The sequence below is a fragment of the Oncorhynchus masou genome, chromosome 12 (genome assembly GCF_036934945.1).
Source record: "Oncorhynchus masou masou isolate Uvic2021 chromosome 12, UVic_Omas_1.1, whole genome shotgun sequence".
In the NCBI taxonomy this organism is placed as follows: Eukaryota; Metazoa; Chordata; class Actinopteri; order Salmoniformes; family Salmonidae; genus Oncorhynchus; species Oncorhynchus masou.
Window position 1 is genome coordinate 87,432,554 of NC_088223.1, and position 8,680 is coordinate 87,441,233.

An 8,680-nucleotide genomic window follows, 5' to 3' on the forward strand; every position below is an offset into this window, starting at 1 on the left:
CCGGAGTAGACATAGGATTAATTATGGGGTTTGAGAACTCATGGGGTTGGAGACCTGGATAGGAGTATGGGAGTATGGGAGTATGGGAGTATGGGAGTATGGGAGTGTGGGAGGATGGGAGTGTGGGAGTGTGGGAGTATGGGAGTGTGAGAGTGTGGGAGGATGAGAGTATGGGAGTGTGGGAGTATGGGAGTATGAGAGTATGGGAGTGTGGGAGTGTGGGAGTATGGGAGTGTGGGAGTATGGGAGTGTGAGAGTATGGGAGTGTGAGAGTATGGGAGTATGGGAGTATGGGAGTGTGGGAGGATGGGAGGATGAGAGTATGGGAGTGTGGGAGTGTGGGAGGATGGGAGGATGGGATGATGGGAGTATGGGAGTATGGGAGTGTGGGTAAGGGTATAATATGAAAAAAAAGACAATCTCGGGATGATGGCGTTTCAAATGACCATAGTTAAATTTTCACCACTAATCTGCACAATTATAAAACATCAAACAGCACACTTGCATACTGTAGTACTTCATTGGTATTCGCTCTGGATAAGAGCGTCTGCTAAATGACTTAAATGTAAATGTAATGTAAATGTATTCAACATGAAACAGCATGCATTGCTTACCCTGGTGGATAAACTGGGGTCCAGACATGATGTAGGGCGGAGCAAATGGGAAGCGAGGGGTGGGGAAGAGGCCCACCGGATGTGGCATGGGAGATGGAAGATACATGTCTGGGTAAACCAGGTTAGAGAGTGGTATTTGGAGACATCTGGAGCTGGATGGCATGATTGTAGAGGGAATCACACTGGCAGAATTGTAGTATGCCTGTTGACTGCTGATTTTCCTGGATTTAAGAGCTTCTTCAAGGTTGCTGCCAGAGTGTCTGGCTTCACGCTTGCGTTCTCCAGGCTTACCACCAGAGGTAGTGGCTGTTGGGCGGGGATGTGGGCAGGCAGTATTCTGGGAGAATATGGAGACTGGTACTCTGAGAGGCTGCTGCTGACATTTTTTTTTTTTTACCTTTATTTAACCAGGCAAGTCAGTTAAGAACAAATTCTTATTTTCAATGGGAACAGTGGGTTAACTGCCTGTTCAGGGGCAGAACGACAGATTTTGTACCTTGTCAGCTCGGGGGTTTGAACTCTCAACCTTCCGGTTACTAGTCCAACGCTCTAACCACTAGGCTACACTAGGCTACACTGCCACCCCATTAGAGCCTGGGCGAAGACCAAACCAAAACAACTACTCTATTAAGCTTCATACTGCAATGTATTAGTTTACTGTTATAGCAGATACTGTGGCTCCTGAGTGGCACAGTGGTCTAAAGCACTGCATCTCAGTGCAAGAGGTGTGACTATAGTCTCTGGTTCAAATCCAGGCTGTATTACACCCGGCCGTGATTGGGAGCCCCATAGGGCGGCGCGCAATTGGCCCAGCATCGTCTGGGGTAGGCCGTCGTTGTAAATAAGAATTTGTTATTAACTGACTTGCCTCGTTAAATAAAATGTTTTTTTTTTGTAAATAATGCCATCCATCTCTATTAAAACATGAACTGTAGTTTTAGATTTGTCATGTTGATAAAAGTGTGTTTTTGTAGTCTGTGTATTTGATGTATGGAGAGACTAAAATCTGTACGTTTATGTTTTTATATATTTGTGCACTAACTGAAAGTGTGTCTGGTGAGGGATAGCCAGACAGTGAGCTATTGCTTTATCTACAGCCCTTGTGTATGAAACAGAGGAGCTGGTAGTATTGGGGACCATTGTCATCATGGTCATGGGACAAGACTACACCCCAGGAACACTTGTCCCTGCAGAGCAGCAGGACGGTTGAAGGGTGAAGGACATCACAGAAGCGTAGAACTTTCTTTTTCTAGGTCTGGGCTGATAGATCCAACCTGTGATGATTATGGGCGAAGATTTTGAATACACAATTGAGATGCAAGTAAAGGTTTAGTTATATGAATTTAGAAATATGATAAATATATGAAACAATAATTATACACGTTTAAATGGACTTGAATGGTGTGAGTAAGTAGACAGCCTGGGCTATGTTGACATGCTTTCTCATAGTAGGGCCTCTTCTCTTCCTCAGTGAGTTTGCTCCACTCTGCTTCTAGCTGCACACTGACGTCTGCATTGTTGGCTGTTGGGTTGGACTTGGACAGGCCTGTGGCCTCTCGCCCAGACCATGAACACATTCATAGGCCTCTTGATATAGCCATTTCTGTCCATTCTCTATGTTACTTCCAGATTTTCTAGAAGGAAAATGTTCACATAGTTTATTGGTTTGTGAATGAACTCAATAGGTGAAAATGATGCGCTGTAAAGTATAAAACATCCGTATGTATAATTTAAGTAAGCTCGTATTCATACCTGCGTCTGATGTTGACATGGTGAGATTCATCCCTCTGGTGTTCACCTTTACTGGAGGTGGTGGAACACTCACATGAACAGCTGGTGGATGTGGAACTTTACTGAGCGTTATGGCTTTACCATCCAATACTGTGAAGGTCGTCCCATTTCCATGAAACAACATGGATCGGTTTGGAAAAGTCTATAGTGGGAGCTGCAGGAGGACATCCTCGACGACGCGTTGTTGGTTCTCAAACAACGTTTACCTTGGCCTGACCTGGAGCAGGTGTGAGGATCTTCCCCTTGATGACCTGCACTTGAGAGTTCACGGGATGATCAGATTTGGCTTTACTCTGTTTACTGGCTGCTGCTGATGATGCCCTCTCCTTTTCAAATGTAACTGGTCGACCTTGAATGTCTTCCTTGAGGTGTGTTGAACTTGTGGGCATTAGATACCCACCACCACCACCACATTTATCAGCTTTGGAAATAACTTTAGGCCTGACCGGAACCGCGTAACTATTTCCAGAACTTCCACAGCCTTTAGGCCTACCCATCGGTCTGTCCTGTTCCCCACCACCTCCATGCTTCACTGCTGATGATGCAGGATCCCCTCTCTCATGGCATTTTTCTTACTGTCATCTTTGTGTTTACTTTGTTCCCTTTTCTTGAATGTAATTTGAGCTCTTCGCTTGGAATGCTTATCCATTGTTGCAAATATTAGCAAACTAGCTCAATTTGAGAGAAAACCCCTCAAAAAACTACTGATTGATTGTTGGTTGTTACGAAACAAATCGTCATGGAATGTTTGGGAACGATTTAAATTGTTGTCGCATTTGTTAAAAACCACAACAATTGGGTGGGATTTGTCATAAACAAATAAATAATTGTTTGGCATTGAAAGGAACGCAACTAGTTTACTTGTCTCAATGATTTATGCACCTTAAAAATACAACAACAAAAAAGTGTTGACAAAACAAGCAGTTTTGTCATAGCAAAACAAGGCAAAGGTTAGTTTCCCATTATCACAAAATGTTTAATTAATCTCCCGTCTTAAATCCTGTATAAAACTGTCATAAACAAATGACAATGACCGTATGACCTATAACCACAGAATGTGTGCAGTACCTGCCACTGTTCTACGAATAGCCACTAGATGGCGACATTAGACTAATAATACATTAGGCAAAATGGAAATTGCAGTGAGCATGCCATCTTTTATCACTTTTATTATCAAATACATATGGTCAACATGAATTATTAAGCTCCTGAATTGTAAATAACATTCAGATGCCATTGTTTCTTTTTACATTTTTGATTGTGATTACATTTTACTGTGCACATTATCCCCAAACATATTATAGCTATTTTTTTGTCTATCTCAGGGATGGGCATCTTTGTTGGGGGGGTGTAGAGTTTTGCCATGGGGTGCAGGGAATATTTAGCAATTTTATAACTAATTTCATGCAATTCTACTAATTTACCATGGGACGGAGAGGAAAATTAACTGTTTTACAGACGATTTCCTGCAATTTTACACATTTTGCCATAGGGTGGAGGGAAATGTTTCCAGTTTTTAATATATCTGAGTGAGACTGACTAACAAAATCAATGGGGGCCCCCCAGACAGTAATTCAACCATGATAACAAGTTTAGATAGCTGGCCGCTAAACTAAATTAGCAATAAATAAATAAAAGTTAGTTGATGGGCTAATTAGCTATCAGTGTACAACCACATTTCTAAAATGCACCTTTGTATTCTACCTCGACCGAGGGCTTTCAATAGGGGCTCTCGTGGAATTCTGGTGCATCTCGTGGAATTCTGGTCCATCTCGTGGAATTCTGGTCCATCTCGTGTAATTCAACAACTACCTCCCTCAAACTTGCCTTCAGTGATAGGATAGCCAACATCAGTACGCAGTCAAAAGCATTCTTAATTCACAGGGTATAAGGCAGTTAAACCTCCACTATGGTGGAATAGTGAAGACAAATTGGCTGAGGTGAACATGGGTATCGAACTGGGCTGGTTTCAAATCTGACAATAAGTTGTGCTCTAACCCTGCATGTTACACAATCCTCCCTACAAAAATATTCATCATCTGTCTGTAATTATGCAAAATACTGTCTGCATTTCATAAAGGTGAAAGGATCCACAACTGCAATGATATATTTAAAGGGTTATATATAGTTCCTGTTCTTTGTATTGTGTGCCAAAACTCTATGCAATAGAATAGCCCAACAGGGAGAAGTAAGTGGAGGCCCTTACTTGTGTTGCTGGCGGCTCAGGGAGGAATCCCAGGGGACATCTGTTCCCCAGCTTCACTGACACACTTCAAGAGCTCTGCAGAACAACGCAGGACTCATTAGAATACGGTCACGTCCTTAAACACACACACACACGCTTGGAGATTTATTTTCAAGACAAACATCTGCAAAGGTGCTCCAACTCTCTGCAGTCTCCCTTCCTCTTTTGAAAGCCTCTCTTCTGACAACTTCAATCAGCACTCTCATGTTCAAGTCAGGCCCCAGTGTCCTCTTCCCAGTGCCCACAGCAAAGTCACTTCTCTACTCTGTTGTTTGAGAGATCAGAGACGTTATTCCAAGTAGTAGTGATAATGAAAACGAATAATAATAATCTGTCCAAATGATGTGTCTACTGTACTGCAGTGACCTTGTTTAAAGAATAGAGAACATAGCAGTGGCCACAGGAAGAGCATTCTAATGATTTATTCTCATGTAAAGATTGCCATCTCCTGCATAACATCATGGGAAATGAAGGCAGTAAGTGCAAGATGACAAAACCAGCAGCTGGCAGAGGTTTCAGTATGACTAGCTAGTGTAAAATAATAAACTACTCCTCGCTGCCGGTGTTTTCAGTGTGTTAGCACTGCCAACATGTTCAGGAAGAACGAGTACAGGTGACTCTCCTCTGCTCTCTGCCTGAACAGATACCAGGATACCCACCCTGTCAAGGCACACACTCTCCTCTGCTCTCTGCCTGAACAGATACCAGGATACCCACCCTGTCAAGGCACACTGGGCATCCTGTAAACTGGTATCCCTGACACCTCAGCCAAAAGGTGCCAGGGCTTTTGAAGTGAAAAAAAACCCAATCAGAATTCCCCTAAAACACATGCTTTCATTATCCCAATCTTGTTACTAATAAATCAGTTTCATGCCTTGCTGTCCCACCTCCTTCACTCTCTGGTTCAACCACAGACTTCATTTGCATCCAATTTGGGACCAAAAATGTATCTTTGATGAAAATTACACTGTACAAGCAAAGTGACTGTTGATGTTGCCATTAGGTTTGTCAATGAGCATCCCTTTAAGCTCAAAACAGAAAATAATTTAAAATAAAAGTTCTGCACAATAATTTTTTTTTTTTTGTCGCATTCCCAGTGGGTCAGAAGTTTACATACACTCAATTAGTATTTGGTAGCATTGCCTTGAAATTGTTTAACCGGGGTCAAATGTTTCAGGTAGCCTTCCACAAGCTTCCCACAATAAGTTGGGTGAATTTTGGCCCATTCCTCCTGACAGAGCTGGTGTAACCGAGTCAGGTTTGTAGGCCTCCTGGCTCGCACACGCTTTTTTAAGTTCTGCCCACAAATATTCTATAGGATTGAGGTCAGGGATTTGTGATGGCCACTCCAATACCTTGAACTTGTTGTCTTTAAGCCATTTGCCACAACTTTGGAAGTATTGGGGTCATTGTCCCTTTGGACCCATTTGCGACCAAGCTTTAACTTCCTGACTGATATCTTGAGATGTTGCTTCAATATATCCACATCATTTTCCTGCCTCATGATGCCATCTATTTTGTGAAGTGCACCAGTCCCTCCTGCAGCAAAGCACCCTCACAACATCAAACATCACATACACATGGTTAGCAGATGTTATTGGTCACATACACATGGTTAGCAGATGCTAATGCGAGTGTAGTGAAATGCTGCCACCCCCATACTTCACGGTTGGGATGGTGTTCTTCGGCTTGCAAGCCTCCCCTTTTCCTCCAAACATAACGATGGTCATTATGGCCAAACAGTTATATTTTTGTTTTATCAGACCAGAGGACATTTCTCCAAAAAGTACGATCTTCGTCTCCATGTGCAGTTGCAAACTGTAGTCTGCTTTTTTTATGGCAGTTTTGGAGCAGTGGCTTCTTCATTGCTGAGCGGCCTTTAAGATTATGTCGATATAGGACTCGTTTTACTGTGGATATAGATACTTTTGTACCCGTTTCCTCCAGCATCTTCACAAGGTCCTTTGCTGTTGTTCTGGGATTGATTTGCACTTTTCGCACCAAAGTACGTTCATCTCTAGGAGACAGAAGGCATCTCCTTCCTGAACAGTATGATGGCTGTGTGGTCCCATGGTGTTTATACTTGCGTACTATTGTTTGTACAGATGAACATGGTACCTTCAGGCATTTGGAAATTATTCCCAAGGTTGAACCAGACTTGTGGAGGTCTACAATTTTATTTCTGAGGTCTTGGATGATTTCTTTTGATTTTCCCATGATGTCAAGCAAAGAGGCACTGAGTTTGAAGGTAGTCCATGAAATACATCCACATGTACACCTCCAATTGACTCAAATGATGTCAATTAGCCTATCAGAAGCTTCATAATTTTCTGTAATTTTCCAAGCTGTTTAAAGGCATAGTCAACTTAGTGTATTTTAACGTTTGACCCACTGGAATTGTGATACAAGTGAAATAATATGTCTGTAAACAATTGTTGGAAAAATGACTTGTGTCATGCACAAAGTAGATCTTCTAACCGACTTGCCAAAACTATAGTTTGTTAACAAGACATTTGTGGAGTGAAAAAACAAGTTTTAATGACTCCAACCTAACTGTATGTACAGTTGTGGCCAAAATATTTGAGAATTACACAAATATTAATTTTCACAAAGTCTGCTGCCTCAATTTGTATGATGGCAATTTGCATATACTGCCCAAATGGAACCCAGTTACCTTCATAGTACCCAAATGGAACCCAGTTACCTTCATAGTGCCCAAATGGAACCCAGTTACCTTCATAGTGCCCAAATGGAACCAGTTACCTTCATAGTGCCCAAATGGAACCCAGTTACCTTCATAGTGCCCAAATGGAACCAGTTACCTTCATAGTGCCCAAATGGAACCCAGTTACCTTCATAGTGCCCAAATGGAACCCAGTTACCTTCATAGTGCCCAAATGGAACCCAGTTACCTTCATAGTGCCCAAATGGAACCCAGTTACCTTCATAGTGCCCAAATGGAACCCAGTTACCTTCATAGTGCCCAAATGGAACCTAGTTACCTTCATAGTGCCCAAATGGAACCCAGTTACCTTCATAGTGCCCAAATGGAACCAGTTACCTTCATAGTGCCCAAATGGAACCCAGTTACCTTCATAGTGCCCAAATGGAACCCAGTTACCTTCATAGTGCCCAAATGGAACCCAGTTACCTTCATAGTGCCCAAATGGAACCCAGTTACCTTCATAGTGCCCAAATGGAACCCAGTTACCTTCATAGTGCCCAAATGGAACCCAGTTACCTTCATAGTGCCCAAATGGAACCAGTTACCTTCATAGTGCCCAAATGGAACCCAGTTACCTTCATAGTGCCCAAATGGAACCCAGTTACCTTCATAGTGCCCAAATGGAACCAGTTACCTTCATAGTGCCCAAATGGAACCCAGTTACCTTCATAGTGCCCAAATGGAACCCAGTTACCTTCATAGTGCCCAAATGGAACCCAGTTACCTTCATAGTGCCCAAATGGAACCAGTTACCTTCATAGTGCCCAAATGGAACCAGTTACCTTCATAGTGCCCAAATGGAACCAGTTACCTTCATAGTGCCCAAATGGAACCCAGTTACCTTCATAGTGCCCAAATGGAACCCAGTTACCTTCATAGTGCCCAAATGGTACCCAGTTACCTTCATAGTGCCCAAATGGAACCGTTACCTTCATAGTGCCCAAATTGAACCAGTTACCTTCATAGTGCCCAAATGGAACCCAGTTACCTTCATAGTGCCCAAATGGAACCCAGTTACCTTCATAGTGCCCAAATGGAACCCAGTTACCTTCATAGTGCCCAAATTGAACCAGTTACCTTCATAGTGCCCAAATGGAACCCAGTTACCTTCATAGTGCCCAAATGGAACCCAGTTACCTTCATAGTGCCCAAATGGAACCCAGTTACCTCCTTTACGGTGCCATCTGGGAAGCAGAACAGAAGCTGCTGCTGCTTGTGGTCACCAGCTTTGTCGTTAACTCATAATATTAACCTTGATTCAGACATACACTAGTAACAGACTGTAGGTTTGAGATATAAATGTTA

The 8,680-nt window shown here is 42.7% G+C and overlaps 1 pseudogene; it reads right to left on the bottom strand.

The window, feature by feature from the left end:
* Nucleotides 1–465: 465 nt before the first annotated feature.
* On the bottom strand, nt 466–2,902 carry LOC135549414 (transcription factor SOX-30-like; annotated as a pseudogene).
* Between the last annotated feature and the right edge of the window lie 5,778 nt (nt 2,903–8,680).